Source organism: Protopterus annectens, chromosome 2.part1, assembly GCF_019279795.1.
Source record: "Protopterus annectens isolate FY-2018-M chromosome 2.part1, PAN1.0, whole genome shotgun sequence".
Lineage (NCBI taxonomy): Eukaryota > Metazoa > Chordata > Ceratodontiformes > Protopteridae > Protopterus > Protopterus annectens.
In genome coordinates, this window is record NC_056729.1 from 292,029,029 (window position 1) to 292,042,279 (window position 13,251).

The following is a 13,251-nucleotide window of genomic DNA, read 5'->3' on the forward strand; positions in this document are numbered from 1 at the left end:
TGAGAAATCTCCCGTTTTGCGCTTCCGCATACAGCGCAAGACGGGAGATTTCCCATTTCCCCACTGTAGCGATCTTGGAGTTGGTATATTTAAGTAGGGGGAGTGTGGGGGCACAGCCCCCCATATGGCAAAGCCCCCCTGCAAAAGTGAAGTTTGTCTTTTTTTTTTTGGTTTCATTTCAGAAGTTCGAGTTTACAAAACTCGATGTTTTGGTTTCGGTTATTTGAAGTTCGAGATTTTGTAAATTCGAGCTTCTGAAGTGAATCCATATATATATATATATATATATATATATATATATATATATATATATATATGTATGTATATATAAACAAATAGACTGAAAAGAACAAACACTGCAACAAATTAAAAATTAAGGTTCACAGATTCATAGTTGTATATTATGTCAACAACCACCAGGGTCTTTTTAAGCCTAGTAAATCCAAAAGGTGTACATTTGGAGTACCAAACAGCTTTAATCCTGGTACCTCGGCATTTCGCCTTCAAGGGATATCAAGATGTCATATTCTAAAGCTTAAATATATTAAACAACTGTGTTTCAAAATTCAAGTATACATCCCACTTTTAAAGTGACCAGTGCACATTATACATAAACACATCCCTTAGTCATGGAAAACTACTACATTTCTCATAGAAATTCAGCAACAGCAAAATTTCAGCAACAAAATTACAATGAATTCAGCAGCAATAACATCCTCAAAAAAATTTAACCAAGTTAACATAAAAAATACAACACTTTCACATAATGTATATATGTACTCATATGAAAACACACACACACACACACACACACACACACACACACACACACACACACACACACACACACACACACACATATATATACACACATATATGGACATATTGTCAATGAAATTTCCTCAAAAATTTAACAACACCTCCTGATTTAGTCCATGTGGGACAAAAGTTCCAAAATTAAAAATAGAAGTGGTTTCCAACTGATTTAATTTATTAGCAAATAGAGTACCACTACCACAATTGCCAGATGGTTGGGCTAATATACTAAAAAACAGTGAATCAAAATTTCCCAAATGGGCATCAATAAAATGTTCTGCCACTGGGCTAAAGCCCATATTGCCCCTTCTAATATTTCCCAAATATTCCAAAATTCTAATCTTGACTTTTCTTTTGGTCTGACCTATATATCCTCTAACCGCATCACACCCACAACCCAGAATGTATATAATACCACACGATTGACAATTAAACCTTGCTTCAGAGACATATCTGTGCCCATTGATCATAGTATTAGATAAATTTCTGTTTCTATGGCACACGCTACGTCTCCCAAAAGGAAAATATCCTAATGAACTATTATAGGCCTGTTTAGAAATTGGGTAATTCAACAGTTCTTTTAGGTTTAAAACTCTACCAAAAGAAAAAGTTTTGATTAGTTTGTATAAGCCTAACCATTCAACCCAAATGTATCCCATACAGTGCCTTGGAGATTATTTTAATCAGTGCATGTTAGTTAGGGCATGATTTAATGACTGCCTCTATCTATCAGAGATATAGGTATCAGCCCACGGGGTGAATTTCTGATTTCACATTCACTGGTCCAGACTGCACTTGAATAGAGTTAGGGAAGGGCTTTGCTTCCCATGGATGGGAAGCCTATTCCAGAGAATGGAGATTCTCTGAGATATGCACCTGACCCTCCAACATGTCCTATTAGGTCACAAGCAAAGTTTAAATTCATAGATCTAGCAGTTCTGGTGCTGTTTGTTTTGTGGGTATGCAAAAGGGCCATCAGAGCAAGATCCAAGAATGTCTTGTATGCCAGGCATAAATTTCATCTCAGCAGTCTGTAGGAAACAGAGTACATAGACAGGGCTTTCAGACAGTCTGCATAAGATACTGAGTTTACTCCCTGTATTCTTTTTGTGAGGAGCATCTGTGGGTGTTCCAGTTGTTGCATGTGTCTGGTCAAGTACATACTGAAGGGGGAGTTGTACTCAATGGTGAGTCTGATGAGCGGAGTAATGAGGACAGTGGCACAATGACTTCTCTGGACCTAGATCAGATGCCATGCCCTTATTTCTAAGTTGAATGATGCAGAATGATTTTCTTACAACCTTAGACACATATTGGTCAAAAGCCAGATTACTATCTACATAATTCCCCAAACCTCTAATTACTGTGTCTACCTTTAGGGGTAGTTTATCAATAAGGATGTTTCCCCGAGCTTCCCAAAAGGAACAATTATGCATTTCTTGGCATTGACTTTTAAGACATGGCTTTGGCACCAGCCATTTGTCTGTGTTGGACCTTCCTGTAAGATGTTAGCATCTTTGGGGGGGTTTCAATGATTGCTCCTAACATGCGATCATCTGCAAACTTGGTAAGCCAGAGGTCCTTGACAATGACCTTGACTTCTGACAAATAGATGTCAAAGAGAAGCAAGATGCAGCACAGAACTCTGGGAGACTCTACTGGTGACAAGCCTCTTTGTGGAGGCTGCCTCTCCAGTCCTAACTTCCTGGGTCCTGTGTGTCAGTTAGCTATCATGCGAGTTATATAGGTGTTTATGCATAATTCTTTGAGTTTTACAATGCCCGAGTGGGGTATTGTATCAAATGCCTTAATTAGGTCAAGGGAGGCAGTATGCACCACATTTTCCCTCATCTATTGCCTTGATGCCCTTCTCAAAGAATTCCACCAGGTTCAGTGGGCATGACCTGCCTTTTACAAAACCAAACTGGACTAGGTCCAGTGTCTGAAGGCTTCTTATGTCATTGTTAATCATTTCCATCATAATTCTTATCATGGCTTTCACGTGAGACTAATTAGACTAATGGGTCTCTAGTTCCTAGGATCTGTTGATGGTCCACCCCTGTGTAGAAGGATGACTGTTGCAGTCTTCCATTCCAATGTCATGAAGTCTGTGCAGAGGCTATGTTTGGATAGTCACACCAGTGGCCTTGACAGTCATGTTTCAGGCTATTAAGGGGGCATCCTGGGATATTATCAGTGCCCAACAAGCAATTACCAGTACATCCCCTGCAGTTTCAAATCATGGTGCATTAATATGTAGTAGTAGGTTATCTTCAGATTAGGTTTATAGGTAACCTGGCACTCCCCAGGTTAAACCCCCTCTCCTTTCCTGTTACCTTCTCTCCACTAAGTCTCATCACCACCTGCTTTTTGGTAAATTAGTACCACATTCTCTATTTACCATCCCAGTGGCTCACTCAACTCCCAACTATACTTTATTCTCAGCTTCTGGGTTATTGTGGACTGGACTGTTTCTATATGCAGGTATGCTTAATTTCCTACTATCCTGTATTCTTTACTACAGCCGCAACATTTGTAATTATTTAGACTAAAGTATGTAATGTTCATGCCTTAATAATGTAAATATGCATTGTATTTTGTCTGCAGATGTTTTTGAATGTAATTGTTTTTATTCTCTCAATATTGTAATCATGCATTTGTATTTTTTGTCAATGCTTGAATGTAAAACTGCCTGATTTTATATTTCTGTGGAGCTTTTCTCCCCGGGCCTCCTCTGAAAACGAGCTTCTGGCCCAGTCAGACATTCCTGGTCAACAAAATGTAATAAATAAATAAATAAAATAATATTTGTACATGTTGCTATACTGATGATATTTAGGAAATGTATTGTTTAGCTTTCAGAGAAGTGTATAACAATGAGCATGCATTTGTATAATTACAGAAATGCATACACTGCCTTTTATTGGGGCCTTTGTTGCACAGTACCATGCTTTGCCATACAGCAAGAGCAGCACAAGTAAAACTAATGTAAGATGTTGCATTGCTATGTACCTAAACAAACTATATTAAGTTTACTAAGAACATTGTTTACATATTTGTGAAGCAAATGCAATATTAATGCAAAATTAAAAATTTATCAGTGTCAGCTATTGGCTTGTACAACATCTGAACTGCTGCATGAGTGGTCAAAAAATAAGAATGTATGAGGCAGAAGACTAATAGAATTTAAGACAGTAATTCTTTGGCACATTCAAAATGTTGTGTCATACAATTTCTGAGGGTGGCAGGCAATATGGTTTTCTACCTTGATCCTATTTTTCATCACCTTGCTTATTTATAGATTATAGTAACTACACTACTTAATAAATCAAAGCATATTACACACACAATGAGTGCTGCTACTCTTCTAATATGGTATTTAGGTCTGGCCTTTGGTCAGCTGGTGCCCTAAGCAAAAAGTCTCCACACACCCCCCAACATCACCCACTGCCCCGATCTTGGTCTACCTATACCATCCAGATTACTAGAAAAGCACCCCTGTCAGAGCAGTGCCCTAGGTGGCCTCCTAGTTGGCCTATGCCTAAGGCCGGCTCTGTAGAAACATTGTTGCATTCTGGAGCAACAATATTACCAGTTCCTAAATACAAAATGACTGAAATATTCATTGCTGCCTTGCTTACTGTATCGGATTGGAGACATTGGGCCCAATTCCAAAAGACTTGTTCTCAATGTACATGACCACAAACACTGAGAGCAGGTGTTTTGGAATCTGGTCCCCATAGTAAGCCTGTTTATAGACAGCAAGTCTTTCAGAATCAGGGAAGACTTTCAGTGAGAGCAACTCTGACCCATAACAAATTATTTGGCTTGCATGAAGATTTGGGCCAGGAAGCATATGTTAGTGTTGCATTATTTGATTCTGAAGTGATCAACTGTATCTGAATTATGGGAGGAGCTGAGAAACAGCATTTTTATTTAAGGTAAGGAAAACAGTTCATGTTTTAATTGTGAAAGCTGCCAGGTAAGTCTGCTTTGTGATGCTTTTTTCATGGTAGATAGTCAGCATACTTACATTGTTTTTGGTCTTATGGCCTTGTTTTACTGCAATGATGTTTTATTTTATTTTATTTTATTATTATTATTATTTTACATTAAATTCTAGGGCCAGGAAACAAACATTTGTGTGCTAGTCCCTGAAATTAAAGGGATTCAATGTATCTGATCTGTGGGAATTTAAGTTTGTGTTTCTTAAGGTAAGGGAAACAAGTTAAGAGTTCATTGTGATAGGTACCAGGTACGACAACTCTGCTATGATTTTTAATGTTTTGTTTGTTTGTTTGTTCCAAGTTAATCTATTTATAGTCTGTTTTCTTATAGTTTACTCTTGTTTTATTTTAATTTTGTTTAACACTGGGTCTTTAATGTTCCAGAATAGGACTAGAAAGCAAACATTTGTATAGCATTCTTTGACACCAAACTGATTAACTGCATTTGAATTGTTGGAGGAGCTAAGAAATTGATTTTTACTTAAGGAAAAAAACATATCAAGATGTATGCGAGAAAGCTGCTAGATAAGACTGTCCCATGAGAAGTTTTTTCCCTGCCCTACTCATGTTATCCTACTTTTGTTCTTATGTACAGTGACTCTTGATTTGCCTACTGACTGATTTTAGGTTACCCTTCTACTGTTATCAAATCAGCTTATACTACTGAGTTCTAGTAGATCACACTGGGAAGGCCACCCACCCAAACTGATTACATTTCATTTAGTTTTCCTTTTATATCTTCCCACACACTACATGCACACAGAACTGGATCATAATCAAATAGGGCCTTAAGATGAGGAATGGACTAGGCAACTCCCCCTCCCGCAGTCATTCTGGTGCCCCCTTATTTCCTTCTCTCCCCCAGTTGCCATAAACACTCAAAAAAAACTGACATCATGCATACTACTTTCTTCTTTACTTTTGAAATGAAAGCAAATATATGGATTTAATTTAAATCTTTTGACCAGTTTAGTCTCAGTAGGGGAGATTAGGGTGGCCATAGTGGTGCAGTGCTTAGTATTGCCACCTCACAGCAAGAGGTTCTCTGGTTTGATCCTTGGCTGGGGTGCCTTCTATGCAGAGTCTACATGTCCTCCCTGTAGTCGTGTGGGTTTCCTCTGGGTGCTCCGGTTTCCTCCCATATCCCAAAGACATGCTGTAGGTGGATTGGACACTCTAAATTGGCCCTAGGAGTGAGTGCATGCATGTGTGTGCCTTCTGTAGAAGGCTGGGCACCGGGCTGGCAACTCGACACCATAAAACTCCACTGCAAGTTGAAAAATGTATTTTAATTCGCATTCTCTGCTCCTTTGCTGTCTTCTTAAGACACACAGTTTTGCTGTGCTGTTTACTGCTGAATCAGAGACACAGAACTTTGCATGACTCCATCTGTAGTCTGTTTAAAGCACCAAGCCTCAGTTCTGCTGATGTGAAAATACACAAAAGCAACTGAAGAATGAAAGGAAATGTCTGTTCTATTCCTACTAGAAAAACATCATGTATTGCTGAATTTATAAAAAAAGATGTCTGTTAATAGATATTTGTTCTGCAAACATGAGAAAATCATGTAATGCTTGCTTTCCAATATTGCTTTATTAGGCATTTTCTGATGCTGTGAAGAGAAGCCTGTCTGTTATACATATAGTATGAATGCACATTTTAAACTCTATACATATATTCAAGCAAACTTTTTCTTTCAGCATATTTACAACAGAATTAATTTCCACCTTATATTCATATCTAACAATTCCCTCTGTTTTTAAACATTAAGAAATAAAACCTTTAGTTTTTTTTGATACAAGTCAAAATGCAATTTTACACAGTTAGTACAATTATATCAAGTATTACTACCAAAACTGAATGTATTTAACAACTTTTTCTTTTGCAGACCATTCTGTGAAAATATATAATCAGTAATGAGCTGTGTCTGTTTTAGTTTTATTTTTTTAAGTCAATTAATTTATTCTTTTGCAATCACAGAATTTTAATTTATGACTTAGAACTCTTTTATTAACACTTTGCAACTGGTGAATTAACTATAACAGACAAGAACCATGTGCTACTGCAAGCATTTATACACTACTGAAAATATACAGTTTTAATGTCATTTTAACCATAACATTGTGTTCATGTCTCTGAACTGCTCATTAACATCTTGGTAAAATACTGAACTGCGCTTAGATAATACTTGAGGATTTAAAAAAAATATGATTTATACATTAAAGAATGCTATGTACATATTAGTCTATTAGCTGTATGAATACAATATTTTAATATAATTTTTTCTCTAGCTAGCTGGGGTAAAACCAGTGATATTACAACTTGACAAATTACTTTTGAACTTATTACAATGTATCCTGTACAATATGTATTTACACAGACTGTTTGCTACTCATGCATTTCAATCTTTCATTCAATTTTTTTTAAAACATGTTTTTTTTACACATATTCATTAGTAGACATTTGTAGTGAATTCTCCTGCATTTGTACATACAAAGACTATCATTTGTACTGAATTCTTCTGCATTTGTACATACAAAGACTATAACGTACATTTAGTTTAATCTTACAAATTTAATAACATTAAAATTAAGCAAAATCTTGGAAAATGTTTATGTCTCTTTAGAAATATCTAGTAGAATTGGCACAAAAGGCATATGTCCTGTTATTTTAAAAACATTCATGCTTTTTTATACCAACATTGTTTTGCCAAAAACATATTAAAAATAGTGAATAGTGACCAGTCTTGTTCAATTTTTTATATATCTCTACTCTCTCTTGTATAGCTATAATAAAGCAATTTTAAATCATCTTGTGTATAGCTTTGCAGTTTAACATGTTGCAAATACAATTTAATACTAAACAATACAATAATAACCATTATGATAGCTATTAACAACTTGTAAAATATCTTATCCTGTCAGGTTTAATCCAGTTTACCAGCATTTCTAATACACTAATACCTGTTTTTCCCTCCCCATAAGAGTATTGTCAAGAAGGAATGAGATATTTCTTCCTGTAGCTTTATTTTAGACCCTTGTTGCTGCTTACACAGTCAGTGTAAAACTGAGAAAGTACATCTCCCCCTGTAGTACTGCAGCACTGTTTACCTGATTTATGCTGTGAGAATAAAATGTATATCAGCCCAACACTTTGGCCATTCATTTACTTTAGTAGGTTACTAACAAACTGTGGACTTTACTGCTGTTGAAGGATAAAGAAAATAAATTAGCTGAACTGACAGAGACTGGGGACTTCCTGCATACACAGTTAATCTGTGCAAAAGAAATATATTTTATAATATGTTTATGTTTTGAAAATTTCTTTATCCTGCAACTGCTGTTGAACTGCGGTGGTGGTGCTGCAGTAGCGTTGTCACCTCACAGTAAGACGCTGTCCGGTTTGATTCTCAGCTAGAGCGTCTTCTGCGTGGGGACATGCATGAATGGGCGTACCTTCGTTGAAGGTTGTGCGTTAGGGCTGGCAACTCGGCACGTGAAAATCTACTGCCAATCATTAGTGGACTGGAGTTCCACTGTGGCGACCCCTAACCAGGAAAAGCCGAAAGATACAACATCCTGCAATTGCTGTTGAAGAATTTCCTTATATTCTGCCTGATATGTCTCAGGAGCCTGTTCTGCTGAATTTGAAACTCCTATGCACTTTTGAAAAGATGTATGTATAACTTGTCTAAGCTTCCTGAACTCATTGTGTCTGTCTTTTAGAAGTTTATTACATTCTTTTGTAACAAAATCTACTAGAGGTTCTATCAGCAACTGATTTGACTGTTGTTGCAACTCTGAAATAAACCTTTTACATCTGGTGATAGAACATAATTGTCTAACATTTGAATATAATGTCAACATATTTGTGGCATGCACTGTATTTTTATGACATTGTACACACAATAAACATTTTTTTATACCACACATGATTTTGTTTCAGATACCAGTCAAATATTGTAATTCATTTGCATAATGCCTTACTATTAACTTGCAATCCATTTGCATAATGCCTTACTATTAACTTGCCCTGATAAGGTTTTACATTTGCTAATATGCTATATATACAACATTTCATTCTGTTATTATTATTACATCTATTGCATTCATACTGTATGTAACCGAGAATAATTTTCTTACCAGTCAAGAAAGATGGCCAAGCTGCTTTACTGTAGATGGTTGAAAAGTCTCTGTAGTCACTTGTGAAGTTGGTACAGCAAAACTGGCAGTTTCAGTCTTACAACTTTGTCTTGTACTTTTCTGGAGAATTTATGGAACTGCTCCATCTTTCTGCAATGCAGTCTCACCAGATTTAGATGTCTATTGAACTGTATTGCTACAAACTGTAAAAAATTGTAGAAATCTGAAGTACTTCACATAAACTTTAGTTACTGTGCTTTTACAGGAGTGACCTTATACAAGGCATTACCCATTCACTCCCCCTGTTTTTGGATACATGCTAGGAACGTTGTCAAAGGGTCACCACTGAAAAATTTAGTTTAATTCGCATGCTCTGCTCCTATGCTGTGCTGGATCCAAAGTCTTCTTAAGACACACAGTTTTGCTATGCCGTTTACTGCTGAATCAGAGACACAGAGCTTTGCATGACTCCATCTGTAGTCTGTTTAAAGCACCAAGCCTTTCAAATTGCACACTGATAAAGAAATATATTTTGCAGCTATAAGCACAGTTGCAGATAACTTATTTTATAACAAACGACACGTATTCTTTCTTAGTTTGTAGCATATATTTACAAAGTTTCCTTCATTACAGATATGAATGATGACTTCTACAAAATACCTCTCTCTGTCCTTCTCTCACATAACTGAGTTACTACAATAGTTATATAGAGAGCTAGTCACGCACATATTTTTTCTTGGTATATTTTTCTGGCCTTCTGTGGGAAGTCACATAAAGTCTGTTTTTAGACTTTTCTATTGTCCTGTCAGCAGTTCTTCTGATGTGAAAATACACAAATGCAACAGAAGAATGAAAGGAAATGTCTGTTCTGTTCCTACTGGAAAAACATCACGTATTGCTGAATTTATAAAAAAGGATGTCTGTTAATAGATATTTGTTCTGCAAACATGAGAAAATCATGTAATGCTTGCTTTCCAATATTGCTTTGTTAGGCATTTTCTGATGCTGTGAAGAGAAGCCTGTTATACATATAGTATGAATGCACATTTTAAACTGTATACATATATTCAAGCAAACTTTTTCTTTCAGCATATTTACAACAGAATTAATTTCAGCCTTATATTAATAATATGCAACACCAATCATGAGCGGACGGGTGATCCGCTGTGGCGACCCCTAACCGGGAAAAAGCCAAAAGAAGAAGTCTAAGTAGGGGAAATTCTTGGTGGTACTTTTACTACTAGGAGAAATTTGGATAAGGCATTAGGGAACTTTCCGCTAGTCTTTTCGGCAATGTTGTAGTGTACTGGCTCACCTTCAGTTTCACGCAGAAGTAGGTGGGGCCAGGGTGATTGACGTGCAAACCGGAATATGAAATGAGGCATGATTGGCATGCCATGCATATTAGCTGCTGACATCATGCATAAAATTATGCATTTTTGTTATGTACAAAGTATTGGCCTTTAAAAACTGATGCAGAGGGTCCAAAAGAGAACCATTTAGCCTGAATATTTTCTTATCTTAGAAGTTAAGATATAACAAATACTTGTGTAGTCTTAGTTCTTGCCTTAAGCTGCGGCCCCTTAACCAGGTCCGAGTTTATAAAGAAAATCGATAATTATAAGTATAGCACAGCTAAACCGGAGAACCAGAATCATAGTGCCAAAGTCTACCAAATACTAGACTAAATCACATTTTACAGCTAATGAGGTGTTTAAGTTATGCTATAAAAGCACAAAACCTAAACATCTCAAAACAGTAAAAAAGTGGTTGGTTTTGACTGCATGAAACTATTATGAGTATGCATGATGTAGTAAACATACATTGTACTGTATCAGGTAATCTGCATTTTGTACAATGTCAAGTGAAAATAAGGAGATTTGGAAATCCCACTATACTATCTTAATTTATTATTCACAATTCAAAGTCACTCCAATGCCTAATGTGCCAGTGGTTCTGAGACACTGACACAGCCTTGTATGACACCTGGCTTTACCAGAATACGTGTTAATCTTGCAAAGCCAGAATTACAACAGTAAAGAGCATGGACAGTCAACTCATCACAACCATACCTCTCATTTGTACAGATTTTTATAGAATGCCCAGATTTATCCTCATATTTTTGGCCTATTACTATAACATTGTGGTTTTCTGATAAATCATTGCCAGATTTTTGAGTACTGAAGTCAGAAAATAATGACAGACATTCGAGATTCAGAATTCATACCCTTCTGAAAATTCATGCTAATGCAAGGCGATATTTGAAAATTGTCCCTATTTTTGGACCTTTGCCACCCCCCACCCATTATTTATGGATTTGTCCAGATTTCCTGTTCTAAGAAGCTGATGGCTATTTCCCCATTACAGAATAAAGAATGTGCTTTGACCCTGCCAGGATTAAATTAACATACTTGTATTCATTTCATTTAGTTGACAGAAACATTAGTCATCACTTATGTGTGTCAGCTCGTCTTACACAAATATACATTTCATTTTATTTATTTTACGTTTGTTTACTCAGGTTTGTCCAACTGTCTTTACTCTTTAGTAAAAAAAGAAAAACAATTTTCAGCATATGTCCAGGGACAAGAAAAAAGTTCTATTATATTACAAACATCTTTAAGCAGACGTTCAGTATAAATATGCACAGATATGAAATAAGATACATAAAGAATGACTGATACATTTGATAATTTAATTACATTCATCTGAAAGTACAGACAACTATTACAGTCTTGCAAAGCTGGAATTACAACAACAGTAAACAGCAGGGTCAGTTGCTTCATTCAAGCAGCCACAATCCCTATTGCCCACCCAACCCACAATATCTGATTTGATCTTGAGAGGTTAAAAGACAAAAAAGGATAAAAGACACTCCCCGGGATTCATGAACCTTGCGCCAGGCGCCAGCATAGCGTCGGCGTTATAACGCCAAATATGGCTGCTTAGCGATTCAGGTATGAATGAATTCCACGTGCACTACCGGACCGTCCCCGCCCCCGGCGTAGGTATGCAAAACACACTGTGTGCGGTATTGCACCATGCAAATGAGGGCAAATAGCGATCCACGAAGTGGCGTAGGCGTAAGAGCACGGCAATGTAAACCAAAAAAAACGGTTTACATTTACCCAAACATACCGGAGGAGTAACGGAAGGCTGTCAAAGTCAGGTATCATATAGGTGCAATATGCCAATGTGGAAAGGCACCGAGAATGTCCAAAGAAAATATGCACAAAATGTAAAAAATGACATAAATGGCACGTACGTAGAAAGAACAGCAGACCCCCGGGATATGTGCACAGAAGTTGTAAAGCAATGAAATAATATGACAATGTCCGAAAAGAGCAGTAGAACACAAATCAGCTGCACAGCCACCACACACCATAGTATGTATGTAAAGCTGCAACCCCAGCGCAATGGTTGTCAAGGAGTGGTGGCGGTGTCCGGCGCCGTAACCAGGTATTAGTAGTCAATTCCATGCAAATGAGGCAGATAATAGTGAATCGCAAAAACGCGCCAGCATAAGGATGGAGCAAACGGCGTGACGGTGCTACACCGGAGTGGCCTACGAGATACATGTCAACCACAGAGGGTGTGCCACTGTAGGAGGAAGGATATTGGAGGACAGCAAATCTGGGGTGTACAATGCACATCACAGCATCAGGACTGGTGTGTTAGGAAATAGATGCTGAGAGTACAGAATGCGTACAAATGCATGTGCACGAGGATGACTACGTTCCCTAAACCAGTCATGTGACGGCCTCACCGGCAACAACCAGGGATATAGGAAGGTAATGCGGAGAATACGAGGAAATGCGGAAGCAGTGTAAATGGATCCGTAACGAGCAATTAACACCAATCAATGCAGGAAGGGCAAACGCCGGCAGCTGATAAGTCTGCATGCAGACTCCTGCAGAACGGGAAAGGGGAGGCATATGAGTGCAAAGATAGTAGGGGATGTAGTAGAAATGCAAAGAGCAAAGAACCGAAATAGCACAGCCAAGTACAGAGGTAGCATAACTGCGGCTGCAGATAAAATGCATCATATGCCATGTGCCTACAGGATGCAGTAATGTAAGATGCCAGGCGAAGGCAATGCAGGCAACTGTAATGTAACACTACAGGCAGTACCGTTGCAGCTGCAAGCGTAAAACCACGGAAATAATCCATGGATACGGCCGCAGACACACCCAATGACTTCACCGGGTATACAGCACAACAGTAATAAATGTGAATGCACAACACACAGCGATTTCCCAAACGCCGCACCGTGGGGGGGGGGTAAA